Raw genomic sequence first — 13,820 nt, 5'->3', positions numbered from 1 at the left:
CGTTCGACATCTAATTCATGAATGGTCATGGGGATCGTGCCTATAATCACGTACTCGGCGAGATTCTATAACACGCTCGGTCGCGACTAACGTTCCAAATGATTAATGGCCGTTTAATTAGAACAGTGCGAGCGGGCAAATCGATCGCGTTTTCGATTATATCTCTCACGCCGCGTGAATACGAAATGATGAACGACCGCGCCGTCAAATAAAGATAACATTGCACTATAAATGTTTGGTCAGTGTCACACTTGGGATCCTTTTGGATTTATCTAACCCTCCATTGAAATATATAAAAAGGGTGTAAATTATACCCCCCACATTATTTATGCTATAAAATGTTAATATTTTTTGTATTCTGTTTAATATTATTTATTGCTGTGCACATATTTTAAATTATATTAACAGGTTGAAACTTTATTTTTAATGTTCTTTCGATAACAATCGGTTCTGTATTAAAATAAATCTAGAATATTTATTTTTTACAAGCTGTTGCGGGGTGTAAGATACATCCCACGCGCCCACTGATTCAATTGTTCTATTTATCAACAGCTCATTTTGAATTGTTACAATCTTCAGAAAATTCATTCACATCAAGTTACTCTTATTATACACGCGGACGGTGACATTTTTCCTGTTGCACAAAAGGAAGTTCCTCGACAGTCCCCCGACTGTCGAGACGCGATATTATAATATTAATATCATAATGTCCCTTCTGGCCGGATGAGGGCTGCGTAATCGGTGATGGAGTAAATTTTTTCCGCACCCATCAGACGAGCTTCCAATCGCTCGATATCGGTTAATTTTGCCCGCCGGAGGCGGGCGTATACATGTCGCATTACGATGATCGAGAAGCGATTACGAAGGGTGCGTTGCTGCCGTTATCCGCGAGATTTGTCCCTTTTATCCGCCTCTTGTTACACGAGCGAATTACCCTGCGTGGTAAGGGGGCATCTTAATGGCGCACGTGTGGACGGCCTTAATAATCGTGGCACGTCCCTGGCGATTCGAGACGGTTCGTATTCCCGTCGCTCTTGATTGCCAATAAAATCCTCCGGAATGGGGCCACGTTTTAGGGCCAAATTATACAGCTTCGACGGAGAATCTAAAATAATGAGCGTTGTCTTCTTAATCGCCGATCAAAGCGCGGCGTGGACGACCAACTGATTCGCGACTTAATACTGGAAATCTTTTTCTGTTGCACAATTTTATGCTACCGTACAAACAGACACAGTAAAAAATCGTGTGTACATAACAGTTCATATGTTAAAATTTTCATGTGTTATCAAGATTTGATTATTATTTCAATGTAAAATTAACTTAACATACAACAGCTATGTTATTATTTTCTTAACATTTTCATGTGTTACATTTATGTCAGCGTGATAACTTAACACTTTATACATGTCATTTAGAAATTAAATATTATTTTGAGTTCTTTTAACACAATTACTTTAGAAAATCAACGCATCTTAAAGTTATTTTAACACATAAACAAAAGTTAAAGTAAATTTTAAAATAATTGTAAACTTTGACGCACAAAATAATTAAATTTACTAAAATTTAATGTTTCTATTACACACAGTTCAAGTAAAACCCGTAAAATAATTAATATCATAAGTTAATATAACTTGAAAAATAAAGTCAAAAGAACAAATATAACTGTAAAGTATAATGCCAATTAATTAACATTTCTAATTTGTCAACAAGTAACACACGATGAATGAGTCATTTTAACTTAAAATTTATAGAGTGGACTTTCTTGGACATGTAAAAAATGTTAAAATTACGTATTATTTTTTACTGTGTAATAGTAATGTGCTACAGCTACGTAATATTGCTGTTCGGTTTTTTTTTTTCGTATCAGTAAAGCGAAATTAAAATGCGAGACTTTGTCGTTGAGTGCCATGGGACGCGGATGTACGACGCGCACGAGCGAGATTAATCTTTTGGTAAAAGTTAATCGTGCTTGAGAAAAGAGCGCGTTAGAAACGGATTTATGACGTAAGTAAGCGTTCATTAGTATTATCGCGCGTGCTTTCGCCTCGGTGTAACTCTGATCCGCGGACCGGACCATGTCTCGAGCTCGATCTCCGTCGGCGATTAGTCAAGAAGGACTCGCGGATGCGTGCTGGGCCAGTACACGCTTCTACACGCGCGTACACGCTCGTGAATATCCCCGGTGCCCCGTACTCGAGTAACAGCGTATATACGCATGAGAAGGGGGTCGGCGGCGCTGAGAAGAGGGTCCACAGGTTTGCGTCCTATTCGTTAGACCGAGTTTATGTCGAGTTGCTTGTGAATTAAATTATTGCGCTCTCACGCGACCCTGCGAAGGATACAAAGGGAGGTTACGGCGCGGGACTCGCGGAAAGTTATGCGCGCACCTAGAGCCACGACTTTAATGGACAGGTGCATAATTTCATGTAGATTCTTTATTTCCGCCGCGCGCGCACGGTGGTCTGGCGCGCGGATTCGACTTCCTCTCCGCCGGGAAGAAGAAAGAGAGAGAGAGAGAGAGAGAGAGAGAGAGCGATAGAGAAAGAGAAAAAGATAGATCTTTGATTTCAAATTAAATTACCGCCAGCCCTGCGGCGATTTGCAAACACACATTCGATGGATGTTTCTCGCTTGCGTGTACGTGCTATACGCTCGTAACGCTCGGCACGTATATATGACTCTAACGCGGGAATATTCGCGACGATGGTAATTTCAACGTTGCCGAGTCGACGTCGAATGAATTAGAGACGACGACTGAAAATCGCCGGCGTATACCTACTCTTCTCTTCTCACCCCTCGACGGGGCTTTTCTGGCCCCGCGAGGTGTTAATTACGGGCGTGACCGCGTCCACCGATTAATGCAAGTCTCGCTGCGCGCGGGCGCGCGTTAATTTTTTTCATCGCCGCTTTGCTTTACAATATGGGAAGATGGCATTTTCTCAAAGCGTCCATTATACGCGTTCGTAGATTATTAGCGAGCGAGGGCAGAGCCCTCGTTATTATTAGCCGGCTATCTGCGCCCGAGCATCTATGCCGCACGAACGTCTTCAGCGGGACCTGTCAATTACACAGATTTATGATCTCTCCTCCTCCCACTCGTTTCGTCTCGCTCCCTCTTGATGTGTATCGTGGCCCTCCCCGACCTCGTGCGCGCCATCCTACCGATCCTCCGCGCGCGCGTTCCTGGCGCATTCTCGCGCACTGAACGCACCGAACGGCTCATTAATACGCCGGCTCCGGCCGTGCGGGTTTCGCGTATATCTGCTTGAAATAGCAAATAATTTTTGATTGATGATCGCCTTTAATTGCGACCGACTTAATTACAGATAAATACCCGCGCGTCGATTTATCCCGGCGCGCTTTTGCGTTTCGCGCGCCTATCAATCCCCGGCATTCTGATTAACCCTCGGAGATCCCACGAGATGCCACACGGCACCGTTTCGTAGCGGTGAACTTTGCCCGTATCAATGCTTTTTTACCATCTCGCACGCACAATAGTACTGTTAGACTCTCGGCTCGCGTCAGGGCAATATTCATTCACCGATTTCCTAACGTTTCTTGCTTCCTGCTCACGTCGCACGATATTTAATCCTTTTCCCATCATTCGGCGAGATATAACCGTGGATCCTTTTTCGCACAGGATGAGGTTGATAAATTTTTTTCCAAGCTCGGCTGTAATTCTGAGAGGATTAATTACGCGTGTCGTGACGAGTTGCGAAGTTAATCAATTAATTAATGTCCTATAATAGACATTGCTGTGCATTCATCGCGGCATGATCAACGCGCGCGGCGCGTTCAACAAACGAGCGCAGCGTAACGTTACCTACCTGCGGGCGATGGTAATTAGTGCTTTCCCGTTTCCCATCGATCTCTAGCCCGGATATTAGCCCGGAACGGACAGGAGCTATACGCGAGGTGTAAGGGCACCCGATATTTTTTCGCGTATTCTCGCGATCGGGGGTAATCACAGAGACGGATGAATACAGACGCTGTCGATGCGCCCGCGAATAAAATCGCGACTCGCGCATACTTCTCAAATCTCGGGTGATCGCGGGTCAGCGATCTTCATCTTGCTGGATTAACCCGCACGTAGGGCCCGTCATAGATCGCGCGTCGTACTCACGATCGTAACTGTACTCGGGTTGGCGGCGATACGGTGATTTGCATAAGTACGTTTGCATAAGAGTGGCGTGTACGATGCGAGATTACGGTAATTAACGGAATCGCCGAATCCCGGCGATTAAACGTCTCTAATAAAGCGCGAGCCACTGTGCACTTTCTAATAGAGAAATGAACCCCTTGAGCGCCGATGACGAGAATTCCTCGTCATTTTGGATTTTGCGTTCAGTCCCGCGAAAATGCATTTTGTCGTCACGAAGTATCTTCTTACATTAGAGACGCTAAGTGATCTTGTTACTGAAACAAAGTGTAACTAGGGGTTTTTGGGTGTGCCGAACACGATTTTTGAGTCCGATTTGCAAAATGTTGCTTCAGAAAAAAGATATGGCCGGCTATCAGAAAAATAAAAATTGTTGAATATTTTCGTCATGAGATATTTTGTTGTATTAAGTTTTACAATGTATTAATGACTGAAACAAAGTACATTAAGAGTTTTTGGGTATGCTAAACATGATTTTGAAGTCATATTTGAAAATAAAGTTTGAGCAGTTTTATGACAAATTTTTTTAATTTGATTTGATCATCAGCGCCATTAAAAACCCGTCCATATAAACTGTCATTAATTTTCGAGAATCTTTTGTTTTTGGTATTTTAGGGCCGCTCGAGGAAAATGATGTGACTCAAAGGGTTAGGAGCCGCCGTGGGAAGGACATTAATAATTCTTTTTGTGAAAACATCTCTTTTTATCGAATTGCGGCGCAAATTGCTTTGATCGCGGCCGCAAAATAAGTTTTTATATGCAGAATTAATTCCTTTTGCTCTCGTTTATTCGATCGTTAATCACTTTAGGTTTAACAAAATCTCTCGTGTTAAAGCGTAGTCGGTCGCAACCGGCCGATGACTTAAGCTTGTATGTCGGTTGATTACACACAATCGCGTGTTTCTAGGCATTGAAACTGATGCTCGAAATGCGATAAAGTATAATACGACTGACAACGCGACGGTTCGAGAAGCGTGAAAATAACGATGAATAAAAGTGATAAAACGCTTATTATACATGCGTTCTCGCGATAGTAAGTAACTCTGTGCATAGAAGATCATATGAATCCGTTTCGTATTGATTTATACGTGGAAACTAACGAGCCACTTTTCGACGATAACAGTTTATTAATAATCAGTTTAATGAGGCGATCGCGCATCGAGAGAGAGAGAGAGAGAGAGAGAGAGAGAGAGAGAGAAATAGATAGATCGCTATATTTATTATGCGCTCCAGGATAAATCCTCTTAAACGCAAAAGCCATAACATACAATAAAATACATGACTAAAAACTAAATTACATGTGTGTGCGTGCTATTACACGCACGTTCGCAAGCATTAAGGATTTAAAGACTAGAGTCATTGCTTAATAAGTAATTATATAATTTGTGTTGAGAGAGAGAGAGAGAGAGAGAGAGAGAGAGAGAGAGAGAGAAAATGGAAAAAAGAGAACGAGTAGCACGGGTGTTGTCGATTTTTATCAACCGATGACAAATCGACAACACTCACGCCATCTTACATTTAGACCGGTCCTGGTGTCCTGGTGGCGCCGGGCCCGTACCTTCGTAGTCCGCGCGTCTGCCCTTAATTAATCCCTCGTGCCTCGATCGACCCGATGCGAACTTTATAAAAAAGATCGAGGCGCAAAGAGAGACAGAAAGAGAAAGCGCATCTCTGATCGTTGAGTGCCTCTCGCGAGGAAATGTCTGTTAGTTTTCATTTCAATGCAACCCGAGGAAGAGAGAAGGAAAGGGAGTCCGTGATGGGGGGGGACACACAAGTGATTCCCGCGTATCAATAAGGAATTCGATGATCATCCGTATTTTAATAATCGCGAACCGGTTGGCGGTCAAATTGATATCGCTGAAATTATACGAAACTTCGTTAAGTAACCGTTTACTGCGCGTATACTGCGTGCGCGTTGGATTTTATTCGCGTAATTCCGGTATTAACGCGGAAAGCCGCCGGGAATAAGTTACTAACTTGATTTCTCCATAAACCGCGGGCTTCACGAGTTGCCGAGTTTGCCGAGGATCGTCCAAGTTCGGCGTAGCGAATCCGTCGTTGTCCCAGTATGCAGAGTTGCCCATCGTGATAAGCGCTTAGGAGTAGGTGACCTTAAAAGATGTCGATCTTTCAGTTGGAATAACTGTATCGACGTTCTCGAAGGCGAGGCTGCGTTCGTTAACAGGTGTTAGACGCCTCCGTGTCGCCATAGTTATCTTTCCAACTGCACATATATCCAAGCACAAATGTCTCGCTTCGAGAGACAGAGAGACGCGCGCGGATGACGTCGCGTTTTCTTTCCCTTTTAATTAACCATTGCGCCACCTGGTTTTCATCGGATATCTAGCCGCTTCACGGTCGGCTGGACGTCGGCAAATTGTTTATCTTGTCTTTAGGCGATGTTGCGTAACGCTGCTATCTTATTGTTGGCTGTCCTAATTGCGGATAGTCCTGTCGGAGCCGAGACAAGGTTATCCAAACTGAATAACACTTTTTCGGTATCTCATTAATTTTAATTGAGCAAACGGGACACGATGATTTTTGTCGCCTATACTAAATTCTAGGCTCTTCAGCCGTATTTTGATTTATCGTACCTACTTCTTGCGTCGCGACTCAACTTTTCTTTTTCCGGTCTCTTACGCGGCTCCGTCTACGTTATACGAGTCCGTCTAACGACGACGCGTCGGATCGCCGGGCGTAAAAATGCATCCCTCCCTGCGCGCGAGCTTTATGGCGCTCATAGTTATAGTTCCGAGGGTTCCGAGCGAGACCTTGTACGGTGAGTATGTACCTGCGCCGAGTTTTGTGGCCGGTCTTTACGCGGCCGGTCTCTCCGGCACGATACAGCAAGAGCACAAGAAGCCGGGAGACCACCGTGAAAAAGGAGAAAACTCGGAGGGATGCGCCGGGGGATGATGTACCAACCGTAGGAGACCGTAATCGCGAGTCAACTACGCGCCAGCCAGCCTCTCGCCGCTCGTTTTACGACGCGATTCAATACCAGCGCTCCGCCGCGGCGCACGTCGATCCTGATTAATCGCGATACGTCAAAACGCCGTCAGCTGTTCGAGGACGGTAAAAGCGCCGCGCGTCTCGTATTTTACGTTTCCCGACGTGGCGTACAAACGTTTGCTCAACGCGAACGTCTCGCAAGAACCAAAGTGCCGGCCCCGCAACGCAACAAACTACATTCTGACGTGAACCCTAATTTGCATTCGGGTAATATTTTAATTCGGATCAACACACACAAAACGCGAGAAGTCTCCTACCGTCCGCAATTATCATATTTGTATTGCAGCCTTGACGTAACTACCCTCATATAAGCAGTCACCTGGTACATACTCGTGAAACGCGTATCCTCTTTATCAAAAGCTGTTGCGCATCGCGGCGCATTTTGCATAACGAAGAGCGCTCTCGGTGTAGTTTTGTTGTAAGGCCCCGATATACCATTACGCCGCGAGAGAGTCAGGCGTGTTGCAAAGATAAACGGCTTAATATATTTTTTCCGCTCTCGGCCCTGAACTTGGCACGGCCGTTGCATTCCCATAGGCGATGGGCATCCCAGACTAGCATCCGCGTTTATCTGGCATTTACATACGTAGATAAACACGTACGTGGCGCATGAGTGAGGTAGCCAGGGAGCTGATCGGGGCCGTTCCAACTGGAGAGCCGAGTACCTATACACTCCTCCGGTCTACGTACCTATGAAGGTTCTTCGCGAACGTAACGAACCCTTCTTGTCGACGTAACCGTCGGTGCATGTAAGAGGAATACCTGGAATGTAACCCGCGATGCAATTCGAATGTATACATGCAGTTGCAACGAGGACGAGACGCGGCTACCTTCTGCCATAACGAGTACATTCTTCGTGAGATATCATCTCCGGCTCCGTAATTAATATCCGCGGTGTAATATTCTAGCTAATAGAAATTTAATTCTTCCGAAATAATAGCACGTCCGAAGACGGAACGGGATTCACGGCTAACAGCTCGATAATGAAACTCTCGGAAGCGTTCGCCGCAACTTTTATCCGGTACACCGCAGTGCAATTAGCGTTATCTCATCTCGATAATGTGCGAATGCAAATTACCGGAGATCTAATCAAGTGCGTTTCCGCGACGCGCCCACGGCGTGTCTTTTCTGCACGAGTCGTCCGTAAAGGAGCCTCGGTATCGAAACTTCAGGTCGCAATCGGCAAGGCGCCCGTCGCGGTCGCGCAACGACATGGTAGATCGGTTTTTCCGATCACGCCGAAGTCACGCGCGTGCACGCGGAATGACGCGCGATCGCGTAAAACTTGCGCGGTGTCGCGAGCGCGCACACTGAATACGCGCTTATCTTTCCGCGTAGCGGGTGGCTGGATCCGCGGAATGTTTCTCACGAAGATGTTATCGTTTCATTATCGGAACGCGCGCTGAGTGCCCCGTGCCATTAATGTTTCTTGCGCGCGCGGTCTTAACAATACGATTAATATAAATCCGACGCGCTTCCTGATGCGCCACTTGTGTTATATTACATATACGTGACGTAAGAGTACGGTCGTTTCGTGCGTTGTGCGCGGAGAATACATTTTCTTGCTTGAATGTGAGAAGTTCAAAGTGCCGACCGTAAACCTTCTGATGGATCGAGCAATTAACATCGCCTTGAGATCGGAAAATTTAATTTACACTGTCTTGTCTCTCGTAAAGTCAACATTTACCAATACAGAACTACCCATGAAATTACAATAAACGCGATAGGTTTAGTTAAACCTAAGGCTCGACTTTAAAGGTATCTTTTTTTGGCCATTAAATTCAAGCGTAAAACGTCCGTTGTATTTTTACGCGCGTTTATGCACGTGCTACGGCCGCTTTAATTCATGCATCGTTTATTGTGTATACTGCGGAATTTGCATACGCGGGCACATACGCGTGTATTTATATTGCCCGTGCGCGCCAATAATAAAGCCGCGCGGCCCGCGGAGTTTTATAATCCGCGTACACCCAACGTCGTGCCACCTGTTTCATATCATATAGGCATAAATAACCGAACGCTAAAATACACCGCACGTGAATGCGCCGCTCGTAAAGATCCTTATGGTTTCCATGAAAATACAATGCATATACGTTTAAAATTACTAAATCATTCCCGCAAGTGGACCGGCCGGCCGCGCAGCCATATCGTGCATGCGCGTGTGTGTATAAAGACATTTCTGTTTCAAATTCACGCGTTATTTCGTATGCCGTCCATACCGGCCTACAGCGACGCGCCAGAGAGTTCGACACATCTGAAAGTCTCCAGCACGTCAGTTGTCTTCATTGATAGTCGCGACGCGCGACATTTGCCGGGAGTGCACATTGGGAAGCGTCGAGACGCGCGTGAAAACAACCGCGGCTATACTTGCTCAAACTTGACCCGCTAATGAATAATAAGAAACGGCCGGTAGCGTCGTTACATACCGTTGAGCGCGGAATGGTAAAGGCTTAAAGTGAATGGCTGAAACTTAAAGCGATGCGCACGCCGGTTTAAACTCTAAATGACTGAGCAGCCGGCGCGTACGGCGCTTTGAAGGATCGCCGTACATTCCAACCTGAGCCACTTTTTTGCCGACTTTAATGCCTCCACTTAGACCACTGAAAAGTATAGGTATTTCCGGCGCCTCGGAACGTGACTACACGTTCTATTATTTTGGTGCCGGCGGCACCTTGCAAGATTAGCGATTTCTAAACGACCTAATCGAAACGAAAATAACGCAACAACAACGTCGATTGCAAATGTAAATTGTTTCTCGTGACACATGTATATACAGAAAAAAAAGAATATTCTTGATTTGAATAAAATATCTTTAGTTTCAACGTGGAAATCTTGAAATGAAATTATATTGCGTTAAACTTGCTTGAAAAGAACTTGCTTGAAAAGAACTTGCTTGAAAAATACTTGCTTGAATGAAGTCATTATATAGTGCAATCAAGAAAAAAATGTTGAAATAAAAAGTTGAAATTCTTATAAGAAGATATAGATTGTTTCGTATATAAGCAAGATCACTATATTCTTCTTATAAAATTTTTCACTTTCTATTTCAACATTTTTTTCTTGATTACACTATATAATGACCTCACACAAGCAAGTTTTCTTTAAGCAATATGATCTCATTTCAACATTTCCATGTTGAAACTACAGATATTATCAAATCAAGAATATTCTTTTTCTCTGTGTATAGTTATGACTGAAAACATCTTTGACTTATAGCGTATCCGAGAAATTTAAAAAAGTGCAAGATGATAAAAACAAATGCAAGATAATTGAAAAAAGAGCAAGATAATAAAAACAGTAGCGATAATTTTATGACGAAAATTATGTTATTTCGCGAACGGAATATTGTGTACAGGGATAGAAGACGGACGAAAAAAAATCGTAAAATTTTTTAAGACTCGACTAACTGTATCTAGAGTTTTAGCGGAATAGCTGGTAGAAGCAATATCTCATCTCGTAAATTTCGCGCGCCACGTGTTTTCCGACAGTTTAGTAATCGCCGAGATGAGTGGAAGCGATCATTAAATCGGAATGACGGCGATACGCGCGAAACGGAAAAAGGTATTGACGCGTTACGTGACTGTGAAATAACGTTACCTCTTAATTGAGTATAAAAGTGCGGTGCACCTGTAAATTCAATTTGCAGTTCGCTTTCGCGCCGTCATTCATTACGTTGAAAATGGAAATGCCACTTTTTGAGTGACGGTACGTATGGGATATCTTTATCAGATTCGCGAGTGTGAAAAATTGCGCGCGATAAACGATTCAATATTTGTAGAAAGCAATCGTAACTGCCAGCATCGTTATTTTAAAATAGAAGGAAGACGATAGAGGAAACTTAGGCCGACGATTACATTTACATGTAATGACACAGTACCTATCGGAAGCAATAACTTCTTTTAATACGTTAAATGCAAATCAAGTAGTCAATAAATTTTAATAATTGCTTATATGTATATGTTGGTTACGTGTGAGAGAACAAAGTCAATTAAAGCTGCAGTAACTTTAATTGATTCAATTTATTAAATTGAATTTAGTTGAATTGAACTCGCGATCTCTATGTGTGAAATTGATAGCACGGACACCGTACAACATCGGTGAAAAGAGAACGATCATGAAACCGACATTAGAAATTAAGTAGAAATTGAAGTGTTATTTCAGCTTGTCAGAGCTAAAATAACACGCTCCGTAAATTTCGAAGGAAACTAATAATCTAAGTCGATTCACAATTTTGCACTTAGGAAGATACATTACAGCTGTTATACATTTGACAGCAATGAGATGCAGTCAAGCGCAGTCTTGCACTTCGCGTTTCCTCTGCTATATTCTTTTATTATATTTTATTTTAATTGCACAGCATCATGGCACGATATAATTGTCGATTCTGCTCACTCACGTTACCTTCCTACGACTCGACATCCATCTTAAGTTTTATTAATATGCTAACATTGATAGATTTGTGTCCGCTGACGTGAAATTATGCAGTCTCATCCTAGCCAGCAAAAAAGTTTTTTGCATTTCCGATGATGTCAGTCTATACCTACCAGAGAGTATATTAATAGCCGTGTCGGTGATGACCAGCACGGTGAACTTTAATTCAGTAGCTCCACGCCGGTCACCGGACTGGTGCTGATCGGCGCTATCAAATTATAAAAACGCATAAAAATTGAAAAAAAAAATTACAATTCTGTAAGTATAATTTGAAGTAATAACGCAAGGTAATAAAAGTATCAGAATTTTACATAAATTAGTTATATGATATTTTATCGAGATGTAAATATATAATAGTCAAAATTTTATTCCATTATCGCTAAAAAATCAATTAAGTAAGAGGTCCGGCATTCAATATGTTAATAAATGGATAAAGAGTGCCGCGTAAATTTTCGATACGGTTGATAAATAATTTTTATTGAATACATGTCTTATAATACACGTGTCAGATAATTCCTATTTCTACGTATTTTATACATTTTGACCGATTATACGCTTTGATTTTCTTACGCTTTGCATAATTCATGTCGCTCGCACTCGCCATTCACTTCACAACCGACGTCTAAATATTTCACATTCTCCACGAAGTCGCTGTCAAACTTATAATAATTAATAGCGAACGAATCCCTGTAATCGCGACGCGGTATTTCTGCGACTTGTCATGTCAGTCGTTAACAGTTAGCTCTTCGACATATTCCTCCCCCTCTTATTCGCGAACGTGTCAAACATCTGTATAACACTTTGTATACTCACGCGCGACCACTATGTAGGTTTAAGGTATGAGTGCTCATTAGTATGAGACTACTGCCGTGTTCGCACCGCGAAAGATAAAGCAAAGTTGAAACGCGGGGACAAAGAAGTGGAATGCTAGCTACGTGTCACAAGATAAAAATTAGAATACTCGCTCATGGGAAAGAGCCGAGCAACGTGAATTTCGCGCACGAACTGCCGAGAATTTCTGCGGAGCTCGAGGTGCATGCAGGAACACGACATGTAACAGGTTCTAAATTTTAATTACGTTCAGATTTCGGAATGGAATTTTACATTAGGTTGCTACCTAAAGCAAATAATTTACCCAGATTATTGTATATGGCGTTCAGATTTTTATGACTAAAAAGAGTTAGAGCAATAATACAAATATTTTATTTTTGAGAAAATTTTACAACGAAATGAACACACACATATAGTAGGGTCTAAAAGTTTCTGGTTTTAGGTTAAAATAGGTGTTAAGATAAAACAACCACTTTTATTTTTCAATATAATTATCCTTCATATATTTCAATACATTTTTTAAAATGAATTAATTTTTCTATACCGCACTAAAAACATTTTAAATTGTTCTTAAATTTGTCATTTTATTAATCATCCGCCCTACAAGCCCGACTTAATAATTATTTTTTATTTTCAAAATTGATGTCCGAGTTGCGTGGAAAAAATTTACTAGTGATAACAAAATGATCTCTACAGTGTTGAATTATTTTAAGCACAAAAATATTTTATAGAATATTTTTTTATTGATATATACTTAGGAAAACTAATTCACACACGTCGTTCTATAAAAATATATTAAAATAAATATTATATTGACTAAATATTAATAAAATAAATATTACATTGAAAAAGAAAACCGAAAAAATGGTTGTTTCATTTTATCATCTTTTTTTTTGTATTTTAGGGTCAACAACTTTTGGCCGTCAGATATTTGCTGTCAAAAATATTCAGTTACGATTGCGAGATTGAATGTAAATTACCAGTTTTATCGCGCGTTACGTCCAACGACTCCGAGCCAAACTACAAATTTTCATTATTGTCTGTGTAGTAGGGAAGTCGTTATTATACCGCGAACGTGGGCGGTTTTTGTCTCTCCGCATAATTTAACGCTTATTATTTAACTACCGTATTTAAAAAGCGTCTTCTCGCGCGTCATTATACGGTAATGATGGCGAATTTTAACCTTTGCTCTCGACGAAATTGGTGGAAGCCGGTGTTCCTTGAAACTTGAAAACAACATCCGAACTCGAGCTACGTGACCCGTAATGGACCCGTAGCCGCGGGATGTCAGGGTACTCTACGGTATATTTTTGACGTTTCCGCATAGCTCGCGTCTTAACATCGACAGGATAATGCGTCGTACTCATCCTGTGCAAATTCTACG

Source organism: Temnothorax americanus, unplaced genomic scaffold, assembly GCF_048541705.1.
Source record: "Temnothorax americanus isolate GAGA-0224 unplaced genomic scaffold, ASM4854170v1 Scaffold43, whole genome shotgun sequence".
NCBI classification, from domain to species: Eukaryota; Metazoa; Arthropoda; class Insecta; order Hymenoptera; family Formicidae; genus Temnothorax; species Temnothorax americanus.
The sequence above is the reverse complement of the archived record's forward strand: the minus strand, read 5'-3'. Positions refer to the sequence as shown.